Source organism: Notothenia rossii, assembly GCF_949606895.1.
Source record: "Notothenia rossii genome assembly, chromosome: 1".
NCBI lineage: Eukaryota > Metazoa > Chordata > Actinopteri > Perciformes > Nototheniidae > Notothenia > Notothenia rossii.
Genome location: NC_136912.1, coordinates 80,194,614 through 80,213,456, shown reverse-complemented (window position 1 = coordinate 80,213,456; position 18,843 = coordinate 80,194,614). Strand labels below are relative to the sequence as shown.

The 18,843-nt window shown below is 41.6% G+C and overlaps 1 long non-coding RNA gene across 1 annotated transcript; it reads right to left on the bottom strand.

The window, feature by feature from the left end:
• Positions 1-10,166: 10,166 nt before the first annotated feature.
• LOC307021643 lies at positions 10,167-18,451 on the bottom strand. The gene is made up of 2 exons (XR_013803215.1): positions 18,323-18,451; positions 10,167-11,156 (listed from the first exon to the last, which is right to left on the bottom strand). It is a non-coding gene; the product is annotated as an uncharacterized lncRNA (long non-coding RNA).
• Positions 18,452-18,843: the final 392 nt, after the last annotated feature.

Below are 18,843 nucleotides of genomic sequence, written 5' to 3'. Positions count from 1 at the left end.
CCGCATTTGAGTGATAGTCGCGCAGAAAGGCCGGATCGGTTCGCTGACAGCCGGCACCGCCCTTTATTATTATATTGTCTAAACGGCATCATGTAAGTTGCGCTGACAGGCGACACAGAGGTCCCCAAGCCCCCCCCTGTTGACAGTTCACGAGCGCATCCATAGTGTCTCCCGTCCTCCCACCACCCCGTCCACCCAGTAAAAACATCCCCACTACACCACTGGTTGTAGTAGTACACCAACATGGATTAAACGTGGTTTTTTTTACCACAATATTGGGGAAATTAATGGATAAAAAGCACGGATTATTATTATTATTATTATTATTATTATTATTCCCACTCCGATCGGGACACTAGGTCCACCGTTTCACCGCAGCGAGGCTCCCCCCGTTGACAGTTTACGTGGGCTGGGCTGGGTGCAGTGGCGGACTGGCCATCGGGACGAATCCCGATGGGCCGGTACCGAAGTGGGCCGGTCGGATAAGTCACTAGCACATCCCCCACTCCCCCCGTTGACAATTTACTAGTTGTACCGAAGTGGGCCGGTCGAGAGTCCCGGGCTGATTTTTAGTCCCAGTCCACCACTGGCTACATGACCGTATGATCGCCCATATTGACGCACCTAATTCCTAAACTTCTAACAGATACAACATAAACCGATCCTTCAGCCTCATATGAGCTCTCAGACACGTTCAAAATGAAACTGTCATCGCTGTCTGAGCTTGCTGCTGTGTGCCCCATCGTGCGTTTACATGCAGATGCTGGGATCCTGAACGGTGCAGCTGGAGCGCTGTGCCCGCAATGACGTCACACATAATTTGGCGGGACTTGAAGAATCCCCGAGAAGGTCCAGAAAATTGTCAACATTGAAGGGCAGATTAATGGTTATCAAAGTACAAATATCCAAAATCAGTTCAGTAACGGTTTTCAAGGGGACAATATTTACTCAAATTGATGGGTTTGGATGATGGGGGAAACTCGTGTCACAGGCTCTTTAAGGGTTGAGTATTAGCTTTTTACAGTTTTGATGAGTGTAATTGTAAACATGTGTGCCACTGAATGTATTTCTTACCTCATCAGAGGAAGTGTAGCTGTACTTTTCTCTGTTGCTGGAGATGGAGGTCACCTCGATTTCTGACTCTGTCTTATCATCAAAGTTTGCAATCTTGTTGAGTTCAGACTGTTTTTCATCATTCAAGTCCAAAATGTCTTCGATTTCAGACTCGATCTCTTCTGCTAATTCCAAAATCTCTTCAATTTCAGACTCTGTCTTATCTAGGTCAGACATTTCTTTGATTGCGGACTCTTCCTCATCATGAAGGTCCAATGTATCTTCGAAGTCTTCATCCACCGAGTACACAAACTCTTGATCCTCCTCAACTTCCTCCTCCACCTTGTTTGCAAACTCCTGCACCTCCTCCATGGTTTCCTGCACCTCCTCCATGATTTCCTCCTCAATCTCCTCCTCAACAGAACTGTCCTCAGAGGGACAAGTATTCCGGTGCCATGGAGAGGTGGATGCACCTCGCACAGCGCACCCAGGAACGAAAGCTAGCTCCGGTCCTTTTCCTGTTTGGGAAACTGTGGACTCGATGTCCTGACAGGCTGGAGTTTGTGCAACCTGCACAAACTCCAGCTCACCATGATTACAAATGGTGAAATGCAATGTAAAATTACCGAAAAAATAACAGCTCACTAAATCACAACCGCTTAAACAAAGTTTATTGATAATAGATTTATTAGATAAATTAAATGCAACAGCAGTGGAGGCCTATACGACATTCCACTACAAAAGATTGCCAGACCTCACTTAAATGTACATTCTTGGTTTTGTAATTTTGTTTTACTTTCAGAGAGCAAGCACTGCACTGGTCCTCGATGCATAGCCCGAGCCACTTAGATGTGTGTTTATCTGCCAACTAATATGAGGCATTTAGTACAGATATATATAGACGGAACAGCTTCTGTTCTTCCGTGTTTCTTCACTGAAGTGCCCTTCTTTTTCTGCCACAGTCCGCGAAACGGGTCTTATTACTGGTAGGAGACCATCCGGACTCACCTCCCTGTTAGCAATAAGCTGGCTTTGATGTACATTTTTCTGCCAGATCTCTTTCTCTGGTATTCAGCCTCAGCAGTCCAGCCTCTGTTTTCTGCCTGCATGCTTCTTAACTTTAAAGGTTTTCAATACTCTTTGTTGGCCAGTAGAAAGTGTTGGAGTAAGATATTAAGGTCTTGAAAGATCCAATTTCTAATGGATTAGGTTGAAGCCAATGCAGAATTTAGTGCAGATAATAACACAATATTCATTAGAAAATCATATCATAAGGTGGGTTAGATATTTTTTGTCAGATTTGAAGAGAGTATTGTGTTTTTGTGTGTATGTGCGTATACATATATAGATATATATATACACATCCAGACTATTTACAGCAGGATTTAGGTGTTAGGAACAATACCAGCCACTCCCTTGGAAAGCAGTTTCCAATAGCAACCAAACCTGCGTGCTTCATTCTCTTAGAGTTTTATATTGGTATTATTTATATCACTGTTTTATTGGACCCACATGGGCATTTGCAGTGTATCATTATTTGTCTAATCTCTTTGTTATATTTCAACTGAATGTTCTTCACTGTAATATAGGAGGCATTAAACTAAGAGGCTCGTAATCACTGCCTTTCAGTGATTGAGCAGCAAGAGTTGGGCTGGGATCTTTCTGTCACAGCTCCTCTTCTAACTCTGGGTTGAATCCCCCATTTTTGTGACATATTCATGTAATGTTTACATAAATATAAAAATGTAGATGGTGATGCAACCAATACGAACAAGGCAGGATCAATGCAGTCACTATATTCAACATTAAGATTCAATAGATCTTTTATTCGGCTATTAATGGATTCTTATTAGTCATCTGTACACAATCATTTCAGAGGACTCCTTCATTTAATTTGATAGTTCATCATTTTAAATGGCTTTTAATTTGGCTGTATGATCGTTTAATGACTGTGACTTGGTTTGCCTCTTTAATTTGATTGTAACAGATGTTATTTTCAGGTAGGAGGACGGTAGAACAGAAAAACACTCAAATCCATAATTTGTATTCTGCAGCAATCAACTTTGTGATCCATCTCACTTTTTTCTATCTAGTACTTAGGTGGAGGAAGAAAAATCCTGCAAGAAAGAGATTGGAGTTTTTTTCCACCGCCTCTGAAGTAAGTACAATGTCCCACCTGCCTTGTTCTATCTGAGTGTGTCCTGAAACCCAATGAATAACACCCTCACATTTTCAGACAAACCCACCAATGCCACTCGGGGTACAAAAAAAGGAAAACATAAAGCTTCTTTTTTTCATATAGCTAGAAAAATAACATTTGTGAACCTCAATTTTACTCCCAATTTCCACATATCTTTCATTTCAGGGAGAATGGGCTTTTGTGAGTTCTATCAAACTTCCCCTGTGGTCTCCCTACATGCCCTCTTCAAGCTAAGTGAAACCACATCACATCTGTGACATGATACATTAATATCTAGACACATTGAATGGGTTGAAAAAACATTTACTGTGTTATACATGACCATATGTATATGCTGAAATGAAGCATACTCATGTGGTGTTAAAAATAAAGTACAAGCATGTTTGAGGGCAATAAAGATTCAATTATAGTCACATATGCCTCCACAGGTGGGTTTATATGCTTTCTAATTTACAGTTTTAATTATAGCTCCATTTGTTATTTATTTTATCTTTTTCATTTCAGGTATAATGAAAGTGACATTTCAATTACTCTTCACAATAATTAAAGTAAGCCTCCCTTTCCATGTATACTTTATGAAGCTCAGCGCAAGTTCAGGCAGGAAGACCTATCACTTCGTATTGCGCGTCATGGCAATACTCGCTCCCTTCACTAAAGGATAGGGAGCGCCACTCCCCACTCCTCAGCTAACCTATCACTTCCCTCCATTCACAAGCCTAATCATCGCACCTGTTAATCCCTCTATATATGCTCTCCCCTTTTCCATCAGCTGTTTTCCAGGTGTCAACGCGCAAGCAGCAGCAGGGCTTCGTCCCAGTTCCGGGTATTAATTCATCAGCTCCGCAGTCTTGCGGATTAAGCTACAGGGGGCGTTCCCCAGTTGGCTAGCGGTTCTAGCCGGCCACCCCGCAAACCCGAATGCGGAAGAAAAAGACAAGGATACTGAGCTCCACGGAAGTTCCTCCGGCTTAATGGAAATGGGCTACTTCAGGCAAACAATTGACACACGCCTTCAGTCTCTCGAGAGGGCATCACTGGCATCAGGGCCGCTCAAATGCGGCGCTTCCGGCCTTCACGCGGAACGGGCCCTCATCGCTTGCGAAGCTTCACCCACTTCCGGCTTCAACCACAACCCCTCTTGCAGGCAGGCAGGGCTCAAGCTACATCTCATCGAAGCTACTTCTCCTCCCGGCTCAGTAGCAGTACTGGTCTCTAAGTGCGTCTTAGGTGGCAAGCAGGTAGTGATGGCGAGATGAAGCCTTATGAAGCTTTGAAGCTTTCCAGCAATTGGTTCGCAAAGGGTTCATGTCATGAGGCTTCATCATGGGCTTCATTTGAACATAAACCCCTGTTGGTCAAAGCGTGTAAAACAGGCATATTGGAAATCTCAACAGTTGCGCTCTATCTCATACCGAGTTCCCAATGAGTAAAGCCTTAGAATAACTCTAAACAACGGACATAAATCATATTTTCATGTTAACAATATTGTTTTCATTCCAGTTGAACGATTGTGATTGAAAAGCCTATAGGAGGCTGGTAAACATTGCAAAGAGGGATTCGTATTCCTTAATATTATTCATAAACTTAACCACGTTGTAGCCTGAGAAGGCTAAACCATATCAGGAATACATTTATTAACTGCATTATCTCATTTAGCTGTAGCTTCTATAAGCAAACCCTGCGGTCGTGGGTCGGCTGCTTTCCAGCGAGCCACAGCCCACACGCTGAATCTACCCAAAAAACACTGGATATATCTTATCTGCATTTATTCATTTATTTATTCATGTTTTATTCCTACATTTATTTATGCTTGTATCTATTTATACTTATGACATTTTCCGACCTCTATATAAGTGAGGGTCTGAGCTCTTTTAATTCCATCGTGTCACCAGCGGACCCGGGTACAGGAGGGGTAATATGGTTTTGTTATACATCCATGGGCATTATGAGCGTTGTGGCTCAATGGTTCAAATGAATCGCTTCCCGAAGCAGTCACGTGGTATCGACAGGCAGCGAGGTTCGCTTGTCATCGATGACGTCACTGGCCCAAAATGATACAAGCCTCTATGCTTCACAAAAAGATTGGGGATTACTCGACACACGCTCCGAAGCCTCGGCACAGTACATAACATCACTACTAGCAGGTTCAGCGCACAGCAGGCTCCCCTCCTTTCCCTGCGCTCACCGCTAAAACAGGTAAGAAAAGAGAAGAAAGAAAAGAGAGAAAGGAAAGAAGGAGAAAAGAAGAAGAAAGAGAAAAGCAAAAGAAGAGAAGAACGAAGAGTAAGAGAGAGAAAGAGAAGAAGAAAAAGGAGAGAGGAAAAAAGAGAGAATATCGTTGCTTTAGTTTAGGGTTAAGGTGAGTTCCAGGCAGTGTCGGTTGTAACGCGTTACAGCATGGAGTTATGCAGTTCGGGTAACTACTACCCGTCACAATGCTCAGTAAGTACCGCAGTTTCAAGCTTCACACAGCCACGGATGCTGCCCATCCGTGGATTTTGGGGGTTTCTTTCAGGGAGAAAGAGATGTTCATGTAAGATGATAGAAGACAGTCTAATCACCCAACCAGCACATCAGCATCTACGTCTCACCGTGGCGTAATTAAACTGCTAATTAAGCTAGTCCCATACCAGGGCTCGATAGTAACGGTTGCCATCGGCAACCATTTGGAAACGTCAACCACTTCTTGGACTTTGGTTGCCATCAGTGGCAACCAGTTTTTAACATAAGAAATAAGGACGGCAAACGTGCACCCCAAAATAGATAAATGTTCATATTCGTTTTTAAGAGTGATATTTAATGTTGCGACCAGTCGGAACCTGATACTTAAAATACACGTGCATTGGCGTGATTACAGAGCCAGAAGCGATGCACGTTTACTCGCGTGCGCGGTGCGCCGTGTGTTTGTTTTACAACAAAATGGCGAAGCAAAAATAAGTTGCTTGACTGTGATAAAAGTTCAGCCAACACCTCAACTTCTCCAATGAATGTTCAAAGTGATTCAACTGATGGAGCGTAAGGTAAAACCCGAACGAAAACAAAGAGGAATGTTTTCTATTCACTTCCGGTAAAAGTTCCTTCAAAATAATAAGAGTCCCGATCTTATTACTACAAAATAAAAGTGCAAAACGAAACTTTACCATAGAAAATGGTTGCATTAAATTATAATCACTCTATAAAAAGGTAACACATTTTAAATATAGTAAGACATATTAAAGGTAATTTACAGCATCAATAATTAATATCAAATGTTTAACTATGAATGGTTTTCATTTATTTAACATTAGAAATGTATTAGTCTGGCCAATCCAAGACTTCATGCTGAAGGGCCAATGGGTCTATGGTGGGGGTCAGCACAAAGGTCAAGAAAACCCACATTCGAAAGGGAGACAACGGATGATCAAGAAACTGGTGACTTGCTCAATTCATTTGTGAGGGATCTACGAAGACAGGACAACAGCAGCACTACTGGTATTTTGTATACCAGCAATCGAGGGTGGACAAGTTTACTACCACTTAGGTTCAAATAAGTGCGTTAATTACTTATTGTAAAGCATTTGAATATTCTTGTGTCACATGTTCATTATTAAGTGGATGTATAACTGTATAGCATCTTAATTATTTAAAATATAAGGTATCAAAAAGGGCAACCGTATTTTCAGTTGGCAACCAAAAGCGGATGCCTGGTTGCCAGCCTGGCAACCACTTTTAAAAGTTAGCGCTGAGCCCTGCCTATATCATGGGTCATGTCTCAGCATTTAACTAAGAAAATATTATTTCATGCTGCTCATATTGCACTCATATATTTGGTTCATGCTCACATGGCTTATGTTAAGCAGGGTATGATATTCATGCATCATTGTACTCAAGCTAACAGCCGCATTACATTGTCTACATCTCCCTCTTCGCCGGGCATCGGCTCGTGCCGGCTATCCAAGATCTCTCCAGTTTACCTCTGGTAAACATGCATATAACTGGTGGTGGTGTCTTAAGAGCATTTCAGGGCTCGTTCAGGATAGGTGCAGCAAACCTGCCGCAATCAAGGTAATTGTTCCTCTTCCCTACAACAACCACTTCTCATCCTACATTCGTCCGAACGCCAGTGCCGTGCTGGCTATCCAAAGGTCTCTCCAACCTTCAAATTGGTACGTATGCATATAACTGGTGGTGGTTCTTAGCATGTCAGCACGTATATTCGCCCCGCGGCTCATGTTATCCTTGCATGTCTAACCCTGTACGTCCAGGTTGTAACCATCGGGTCTGTATAAAATGTGTCCCTGCGAAGTCAGGTTGCCCCGTACGTCCGGGATGCCCTGTACGTCCAGGATGCCCCGTTCGTCCGGGATGCCCCGTACGTCCGGGAAGCCCTGTATGTCCAGGACGCCCTGTATGTCCAGGATGCCCCGTACGTCCGGGATGCCCCGTATGTCCGGGAAGCCCTGTATGTCCGGGACGCCCCGTATGTCCGGGATGCCCCGTACGTCCGGGATGCCCCGTACGTCCGGGAAGCCCTGTATGTCCAGGACGCCCTGTATGTCCAGGATGCCCTGTACGTCCAGGAAGCCCTGTACGTCCAGGGAGGATGCCTAAATCCCCACATGTATTAACCTCTCTTTTCATCCATAGATTTCCACTGCATCCCACAAGGTAAGATTTCATCACGTTCAGTACTTCATACCTTCAATTCTTTTGGGGGTTCATCGGAAACGGTTCTTCCCTTCCCGAATGACATCCTACAAAACCTGGGCCTAATCGCTAAACACCATTTCATTCACTTGTTATAAACTGTCATCATTATGTTTCATTTATATAATGTGACCCGATAATAAACATGTATTCCATACATCACGTCTCTCCTGAGTGAAATGAAGCTCAGCGCAAGTTCAGGCAGGAAGACCTATCACTTCGTATTGCGCGTCATGGCAATACTCGCTCCCTTCACTAAAGGATAGGGAGCGCCACTCCCCACTCCTCAGCTAACCTATCACTTCCCTCCATTCACAAGCCTAATCATCGCACCTGTTAATCCCTCTATATATGCTCTCCCCTTTTCCATCAGCTGTCTTCCAGGTGTCAACGCGCAACCCTCCTCCACCCCTTCGCCTCCTGCTTCCAACTCAGGGCCAAGCTCAACCTTCTCCCTTCCAACCGGACCTAACCACTTATCACCACCACCAGTGTCTAGACCCAGGGGGGTTCATCGGAAACGGTTCTTCCCTTCCCGAATGACATCCTACAAAACCTGGGCCTAATCGCCAAACACCATTTCATTCACTTTTCATTCACTTGTTATAAACTGTCATCATTATGTTTCATTTATATAATGTGACCCGATAATAAACATGTATTCCATACATCACGTCTCTCCTGAGTGAAATGTTGTCAGTGTTCACTCAGAGGGAGCAAACAAACAAACACATATCAAAGAACAATGATAAAAATAGTTCTTTAATCGATAAAATAATATGTAAAGTCAATAAAAGAGTAAATTTAGAAGTAAGAATTGTATACTCACAATGTAACCCGATCTTGTTGCAATTTTAAATTGCAACAAGATCAAATATGCTCATATAAATATGCTTAGCACTATCAATGGATTCCTGCATTTTGCTTCAATCGTGACTGCGATGGTCTCTGGAATATCTGTATTTAAAATATATTTAGTGCTTGACTTGAATTTTGCTAGTTAGGAGAAAATTAAGAAATTATGCATTCATAGCTGTAAAAAGCTTTGATACCACCCACAATGTGGGAAGACAGAATGTGCTGTGCAGGAGAGCGACAGTGGGGAGGTGTCAGGAAAGAGGCTGAAGAGTGTGAGTGTGTGTAGGACGAACAAACAGGTAGACATAAAATTAGGCAAGTGATGGTCTGAGTTGCGAAAGAGAGAGAGAGAGCAACAAATAAACAAACTTTAAGTGTGTGAGGGAGGTGTAGGTTGTCACAGATGGATGACTAAAAGGAAGGAACAGGAAAAGGTGGTGGATAGGAGGCGGGTGAGAAGTGGAGTGCAAGAGCAGGCATGAATGGATGGCTGACGGAGGAAACAGACAGGGAAAGACAGATGTCCAGTTGGCTTTGATACAGGTTTTTTAAAAGACTATGAGGATTTCCTGACAGCAAAGATGTACACAACATCAATACATTAAAGGTAGTGCATCTTGATGTGACAAATATACTGTAAACCCTAAACATTATTAAAGTCATCAGCTCACTTGCGGCCACACTAGTCAAGATGTTGTGTAAATGCTTCATCAGCATTATTCATAAAACTGACAAGGACAACGACATTAACACAGTGTCAGCAAGTGTATTACAGGTGTCTGCAATGAAAACGTATCTGTTAAATAGGTGACAACGTAGTAATTTCACCTCAGGTACATACAACAGATGTTCAGAGACAAGTACAAGATGTGATTTGACACAAAAAAAAAATAATTCATGATCACCCCTGGGGCGCCAGCATATATGATCACTGCAGATGTGACCATGTGAAACATCTGGCATATAAAGTATGTGTTAGGAAGTATGGAATCATAAACGGATAGTTTTTATCCTACCATGCCAACATGAGAAGGAATTACATTTTTCCAAAATCAAAATATGTGGTCAACCTGAAACAGAATTGTATCTAGAAAAAAGCCAGTTTCCTGAATGATTGCTCAACATTTAAACACTTGTCAAAGAAAAAACGCTATAAATATTCCTCAAATGCACATGACAACATATCAATCACTACAAAGTGCTTTATTCACATCTAGTCAATTATAGTCTGCTCCGAACTGCATGATTGGATCGTATTTGACATCTGTAAATTGGCTTGACATTGAAGGATTATTTGAATTATTTGAAGTATTAAAGTAACGGGGTATGACAGGAAAGTAAAATCTGGTATATTCATTTTGGTGTCACCTTATATATGTTCATGTGTGTTAAATTTGAAGGGACAAAGTATCCTTTCCTCCCCCAATATATTGAGGTGAATTCTGTGTGCTTAGAGAAGAGATGGGAGCATGGGACACCATATTTGGAGATAGTGCCAGACGCTGGAATGCTTCCCTCGTAAAAAATGGGTGTGTGTGACACAATCTTGTAGCAGATGTGTATGTGTTTTCATTGAAGTAAATATAAGAGCTACATGATTACTGGTCAACTATACCTCTGTTCTTATTCTTTCATGTGTGGGTACTAAATGGCTACAAACATTGTGGAGAAATTAGCTTAAACATCTTTTATTACTCCATATGAAATGGAAACAGTTTTTATGACAGGGACGAGAGAGGTGGGGGAGGGACGCATTCCAGGAGTTTCAGCATGTCAATTGTCAGGGGAATCGACTTGTTTTCAATAGAGGTGTGTGGTTAGTTACTTTGTGTTAATAATAGCAGTATGTGTAAAGGAAGCTGGAAATATACAATGTGAAACCTTTTATTTGAAGTAAAGATGTGAACAATAGCTCAAACAAATGGAAGGGCCATAGGTAAGCCTGTGAGAAGTTTGACTATTTGGAAAGCATCTCTAATACTGCTTAAGAGCATAGGTAATGTGTTCCTCGTTGTTATTGATATGAAAGTAATTAACATGTATTACGTATATTTAGCCAACTATAACAACTATATCTTAAAACATACTTTTAACTTGTGTGTGGCAGTCAGGAGGCGGGAAGATGGACTCAGGGACACAGGGCCATAAAGGAGATGTGTGTGTGCTGGCTAAAAGCTGCTGTGTCGCACTGATTGGGTGCGACAGGCCATGTGTTGATCTCTGCCAATAAGATGACCTCTGGGGGAATGCACGTACACACCTCCTCCTGTGTTTTAGTATGAAAGACTGTGTTTTCCTTTGGTTCGCGCTCTTGTTTTTCACCAGCCGTTCCTGAGACCTGTCTCACACGTGGTAGAACCTGAGCCCGGAGTACTCTGCAGAGTGCTTCGTGATTTCTTTGTATTTGTAATTTGTATCGTTACTGTATATCATTAAAGCAGGATTATTGTTTAACTTGTATTCTGGTGTTTCTTAATCCCTCTCTTCTCCCGAATTCACCCAGCTTGTCAAACGACACGCGGAGACGAGGTTGGTTTTAAACATCCTCCAAATCTCCAACAAATGGTGAACCCGACGTTTCTGAGTGGGGTGTTTTCGGGGAAGAGACCACCGGCGGCAAGCGGACGGAATAGTCCAGGGCTAAACATCTCGGCCTCTTCTGACAACTACAAACAGAGCTCTGTACAATAGGCTACCAGGTGAGCAGACACGATTTAATTCGAAACCTGTGATTTGACCATATTCCAAATTTTAGGGTTGTCAGACGAAGTTTACAGCGTTTTTTAACGATGCAAATGCGTGTTTTAGTTGTTAAAACCGAATATTGAGTTTCGGCAGGCCAGAAGGGTATTAAAGTCCCTGGCTTGGAAGTGGAGGTATAAGAGTCCCCACAGTTAAAATCGGATATCAAGTTCCGACAGGCCAGAAGGGTATTAAAGTCCCTGGCTTGGAAGTGGTGGTGTTGAGTCCCCACAGTTAGACTGTCTAAGAGTAGTCAGTTGGTTGTATTAAGTCTCCATATAAGACTGACCCAAAATAACGAATCCACAGCTCGACGGGGCTGGAGATGAGTTATTTGTTATAAGTGATCCAAAGGAGAGTAACGCAAACTTCAGAAAGTCATTCTGAAGTGACCGGGCCTCACTATATCCTTTGGTGTGTTGTGAATATTTACTGGTAACAAGGACAGTAAGTCAGATCAATAGATATGAAGTCTGTGAATATTTACTGGTAACAGAAACAGCCTAAGTCAGATGAATAGATACGAAGTCATAATGAAAGGAGAATTTCAACGGGAGGAGCGTGAGTTAAGAGCTTACGAGGACAGTGGGTTCAAGCAGAAATATTGAATAAAAGGATAGCAGAAGTGTTCATTGTTGAAAGAAGCCCCCCTTTTCCAAAGGAGAGGCTGAGAGCTACAGCAGGGGAGAGAGACGGGGGTGTCAGTATTTGTCTGTGAAAGTTCCCCCCACCCTTTTTCCTCTCGAGAGCAGCAGCAGCAGCCCGGAGTGTGTCTGCTTGCTTTTTTCTCTAGTGATCTGAAGTTGGAGTGAAATACATAGAAAATGAACAGATCAAGGTGTGATTTGAAGTGGAAGATATATTGAAATAAATAAGAAACAATGATTTGCTGCTATTTAAATATAGTCTTTGACAACTGATTGATACCGTTGCATTGCGTTGTGAATTTCATGGTATTTGTCATTAACTAAGGATTGTACTTAATTATATTCCAAGGGGAAAATTATATTAAATACAGGAACAAAAGAGTAGAAAGTAAAGAGAAGATTTTTGTGAGTTCGTCAGAGGGAATCTGTTAATGTTTAAGCATGACAGAGGTCCTGCAAGAGGTTTTACTCCAGCCATCTCACACGGTTACACAAAGGGGTGATTTATGAGAAACTTGTGGTCAGGAGAAATGAGATGTTTTGGAGAGTAGACAGAGAGAGAGAGAAAAGTAAGGTTGTTTCTAAAATATAGAGAGTAAAAGTTATATAAAGTTAACTACTATTCGGGAGAATGTCATATTGTTGAATGAGTAACCTAAAATAAGTGAAGATGGTGAAATAGTTTGATTAAGGATACAACCGGTAACTACTGATTAAATACACAGTGATGGTGTACATGAACATTGAGAGTAGATTAAGTTGTTTTGTTCTTCATGCTTTTCACCAGAAGTCATTTGAATTGTTATTATTTTTAAGTAGTGTTGTTTTGGGTTATATTTCTAGACTATAATGTACCCACATGCATGTGGTTTCTTTGTCCCAGTTCATTTTAAAGTCAGCCGCCTCATGGCTAAATCTATTTGACCCCATGAGGTCAAGAGTCATTCTGTTAGACCACCATCTTGTGAAAGACAAATCATTGTTCTTTTGTCACATTTTGAATTAGAAAAGAGTTCATTTTGCTAGATCAATTTATCTATAAATGTTGTAGTGGGAGTTTTGTGTTTGCTAACATTTTTAGGAACGACAACACTAGGAGATGAGTAAACTCAAGAATCCGTGGAGTGTAAATACATTAAGAAAAACACATTTTTATACTCTAACTTTTTGCACATCATAGACAAGGTATTTAGACAATATAAATAAATATTCACCAAAAGTAATAAGTATAATGGAAAGTAGACATGGGCCTACACTTGAGTCAAATTATATTACTGTGATCTGATCAGTGTGCTCTGCAGGTTTACTATTGTTCTACGTAACAGTGGGATTTAAAATATTGGAGAAAGTATGGAGATGTTCTTTCGTAGTGTGTGAAATATGTAATGCTTGAAACAGGTATTTCAATTTATGGAAGAAAATGGTTTCCTGAAAGACTCAGGTTGGGTAGATATGTAACAATGGATGAAACAATTTATAGAGGGAGTTTTTGTAATATCATTAGTAGACATTAATGGTGTTGTTTAGATGGCATTTAGCAACTAAGACATATAGTATGATTAGAAAGAGACAGAGTGGAAAGGGTTGGATTGATTCAATCTCAGTGTGCTAGATTTCTTATGGATAATGCGTCCCGGGACCTGGACTCCCCCTCTGAGTTAGAAAGGCTACGACCCCGTCCCTCCAAGCAGACAAAAGACCCAACCCAAAAGGAGGCTCCTCCTTCTCCATCAAACAGACAGAGAACCGGAGCTGAACCGTCTCCACCTGAGGCATCCAGAACCAAACCGCTTGCTGACATACAGAAATACTCTCATCAGTCCCTCAGACAGGGCATGACGCTGAGCCACGAGATTTGGCACAGGAGCAGAGTGGGGGACATGAGAGCAGAATCCGCCCTCCATGAAGCAGCAGAGAGACTGTAAAGGGGAGATGGAATGCAAAGCAGTGCAAGAACAGTGGCATGATGTGGGCTGCAGATGTGACTGGGCCAAAGGCTGCCTAAAACAGTTACAGCGGATGGATTCAAGAGCTGATGGACTGAAGAGAAGACAGAATCAGAGGAGTTGGCATAGTCGATTTGAAGTGAGGAGGTCGGGGTCACGGCTTGAGACAACCAGGGGAGGAGAAAAGGAAAACGGGAATGAGTGAGTTTACACATAAACACACTTATTCACAAAACGCACATAAAAGACACCACATTTAAAGAACTTGAATTGACTTGATAAATAAGTAAAGATAAAAAGAGGTATTAACCATGAATTAATCGATTGGTAAATTCAAAATAGCAGTAAAGAGGAAACTATTAATGTCAAATGAGAAAATCATCCTAAAAACACACTGAGGGTTAAAGGGGGAGACATGAGGGAAATATGCACTACACTTTAAGCAGGGGGTGTTTTGGAGTAGCACAGTGTAGAACCATATTCTTCAATCTTTCCATCATATTAATAAATCATTCTTCAAGAGATTTTTATTCATGTGTGAATAAAGCAGTGATTTCATTTGTTACAATATTGATTTCACCGTTGTGGCATAGTTATTACCATAGGAGGGCTTTAGGATGGAAACTGTTTTTAATCCTTGATAGAGTAAAGGGTGATGGTTGCATGTTCGGACACCCAAGGTTCCACACACTGCTAAAGAGTTTAACATTGTTTTTAAGTAGACCAGAATTGAAGATGAATGAGTATAATGAGCTATGAAATGCAGAGCTACACAGATCCTAGTAATGTTTTGACTTAAGATAATAGTTATGTACACAAGTTTCTGAATTAGATTTCTTAGACATTTTAATACTACTTAGTTGTAAATAAATTGCAGTAGTAGTAGTACTATTATGAAGTGAGTTTTGTACCAAGTTGCAGGAAATGTGGGAAGCAGCCGTCCCGATGACAAGTTAGAGATATCTGACTTAAGGTGGTAATCGTGAATTGATAAATGATGGCGCTCCATATATGACTGATTTTTGTAGACAGAGGATACTGGCCTATGCTGAAATATCAAAGTCTCTGCAGAGCACGACACATGGCCAATGAATCTGAGACCGAATGACCTTTGACCCTGACTGACAGTGTGACTTGAGAAAAGCACTATCAATGACTGACTCTGGGGCTGACCAAACTTGACTTTACAACCTGACAGTGTGGGTGTGAATGAATTTCTGCATGTGATCAGTGTAACTGCATGATTCTAAAACAATAACTAACCGAGCATGTCTTTGGACTAATACATTATTTTGGAGCTCCATGGGAAACACAGGTTTCCTACAATTCCACGCATTTGGAAAAATGCACATGTGACCCGTTTCTAATTCCCACAGGAGTTGGCGGTTTGCAAATGTAAAACTCAAACTAAAATCTAAAGATTCTGTTTCTTTTAGGACTGCCAGCTGGGAATGAACACTTATTTTCCCTGGAGTGTTTACTGTGAAAAATGATGGATGTACTTTTGTGAATGATGTTTGGTATTTTCTTATAACCACTGGTTACCTGAAGGTTTTCTTCCCATACAGGATTTTATTACACATGTTTACATGTGTAAAAAGGGGGAGTGTGGGATATTTTCATTTAGGGACTGGAAGAAACCTGCCGCCCCAACTCAGATGTTCAATCTGACCATTGATTGACAGTTTTAGATTTAACCTGCTCCATATCTGGGGATAAGATACTGTTTGATGAATGTTGACATGTTTCTAATATTGATTGAGTTATAACAGGTAACACAGATGCAGAATCAGTGGCCAAGGGGCTACTGAGAGAGGTAATTCCAGAATGAGAATGAGAAGGTGAACTGTGATAATGAAAACAATTTGGTAATATTTCAACAGGTATTAAAGTAACTGAGGTTTGAAATGTAGAAAGAACATATTACAGCTAAGTTAAAACATAGTAATGTAATGAGATAGAATTTAATTTAGACAACATCTTGTAACTAGCCTGGTAAAGAAGTAAAAGCCATAGACTGTTTAGATCATTATGGGGATGTACATTTAATTTAAAGTCATAATGGAAAGACAGTTGATGACAGTATGTTGGATTTCTGTATTCATTTTTCAGCTTGATAATATCCAAGCACTGACAGGTAGAAGCAGTCTCGCCTGGAAATTATTCACTTTGTCAGTATCATGATTTTAGTTGTTTTTAATCCATAACATTAGTGTGTTTCTTTACCAGAAACATTAGCAGTTCATATTATATTTAGATTTTAAATGGGATCTCAAGGATTTCATTTATAATAACACAGATGCTTGTCAGGAATTCAGAGCTATTGAGATATGTTATTTAGTTCACCTGAAGATGTTGGGGTTTATTTTGTTGACACAGGCCAAGTATTAGAATTCTGAAGCGGCCTACCAGTGGTGGGTCAAACACCTGAGGGCCCAGAAGCACTGAGCGTAGACTTGAGGGGTGGGTATCAGATTTCTCCACACAGGTTGCTGACGCCAAAAGGGGGACCCGAGGAGCAGGAGGCCGACACAGCGGAGTTCGTCAGGCCTACGTGACTCAACCCCAGGCTCTCCGGCCTCTACAGAGTGACCCAGAGGACATCTCATGCCGTCCGCCGAGGAGCAAAGGGGGACATCTGGTACTACTGGAGCCAGTGTGCGGCGAGGAACACTCCGGCTAGGACCTTGGAGGACATCAGGACGGACCTGGCTATCATCAACGCGGACATCCCTACAGTAGACGACTTGGAAGGAGGCGTCAGCGGGCTGGGGGACTTCTCGAGGCAGCAGAGGAGTCTACTTCTCTCTGATCAGATTAATCAGTTCCACCTTTGAAGGAAAGGCCGCATCTCCCCCTCCCTATCAGCTGCCCTTGTTGGCGTATTCTGCTGAGGGGGGGGGGGGCCTGATGATTCAACAACACGCAAGGATGCTGCTGTCTGGCACTCAGGCTCTCACTCTGATAGTTTCTTCACTGTCATTGGAGGTTGTTTTCTGTTCTCAAGGGTTTAATGAAGGGGGACAGACACCGTATTAAAGAAGGACAGTAGTTTTGTTTCAAATGTCTTATGTGTGTTGGTCTCGTTAATGCGAGACCAAAAAGGGGGAATTGAAGGATTATTTGAATTATTTGAAGTATTAAAGTAACGGGGTATGACAGGAAAGTAAAATCTGGTATATTCATTTTGGTGTCACCTTATATATGTTCATGTGTGTTAAATTTGAAGGGACAAAGTATCCTTTCCTCCCCCAATATATTGAGGTGAATTCTGTGTGCTTAGAGAAGAGATGGGAGCATGGGACACCATATTTGGAGATAGTGCCAGACGCTGGAATGCTTCCCTCGTAAAAAATGGGTGTGTGTGACACAATCTTGTAGCAGATGTGTATGTGTTTTCATTGAAGTAAATATAAGAGCTACATGATTACTGGTCAACTATACCTCTGTTCTTATTCTTTCATGTGTGGGTACTAAATGGCTACAAACATTGTGGAGAAATTAGCTTAAACATCTTTTATTACTCCATATGAAATGGAAACAGTTTTTATGACAGGGACGAGAGAGGTGGGGGAGGGACGCATTCCAGGAGTTTCAGCATGTCAATTGTCAGGGGAATCGACTTGTTTTCAATAGAGGTGTGTGGTTAGTTACTTTGTGTTAATAATAGCAGTATGTGTAAAGGAAGCTGGAAATATACAATGTGAAACCTTTTATTTGAAGTAAAGATGTGAACAATAGCTCAAACAAATGGAAGGGCCATAGGTAAGCCTGTGAGAAGTTTGACTATTTGGAAAGCATCTCTAATACTGCTTAAGAGCATAGGTAATGTGTTCCTCGTTGTTATTGATATGAAAGTAATTAACATGTATTACGTATATTTAGCCAACTATAACAACTATATCTTAAAACATACTTTTAACTTGTGTGTGGCAGTCAGGAGGCGGGAAGATGGACTCAGGGACACAGGGCCATAAAGGAGATGTGTGTGTGCTGGCTAAAAGCTGCTGTGTCGCACTGATTGGGTGCGACAGGCCATGTGTTGATCTCTGCCAATAAGATGACCTCTGGGGGAATGCACGTACACACCTCCTCCTGTGTTTTAGTATGAAAGACTGTGTTTTCCTTTGGTTCGCGCTCTTGTTTTTCACCAGCCGTTCCTGAGACCTATCTCACACGGGTGGTAGAACCTGAGCCCGGAGTACTCTGCAGAGTGCTTCGTGATTTCTTTGTATTTTGTATCGTTACTGTATATCATTAAAAGCAGGATTATTGTTTAACTTGTATTCTGGTGTTTCTTAATCCCTCTCTTTTCCCGAATTCACCTAGCTTGGCAAACGACACGCGGAGACGAGGTTGGTTTGCAACATCCTCCAAATCTCCAACAACATTTACAGTGGGGCTGTTTCCAACAACCATGAAAAATGAAGAGAATAGCCACTGGATTTTGATGTAAAACTAACTGCGCTGTAGTACTAGCTGTCTATTTCACTCTCTGTCAAAAGTGTCCGAGTGAACGAGGTGTTCCACTCACGCTATCTTTATGAAAACTGACTTTGATCAGGAAGAAAAGGCTTGGACCTTTTTTTAGAGTCTTACACAATCTGATTTTCTGTTCCAGCCACCCTGCCATAATTCTCACTCACATATAAAACACCCAGGAAGTGGATTTCCTTGAATCAGTCAGTCAAAGGTTCAGTATGGGGATACC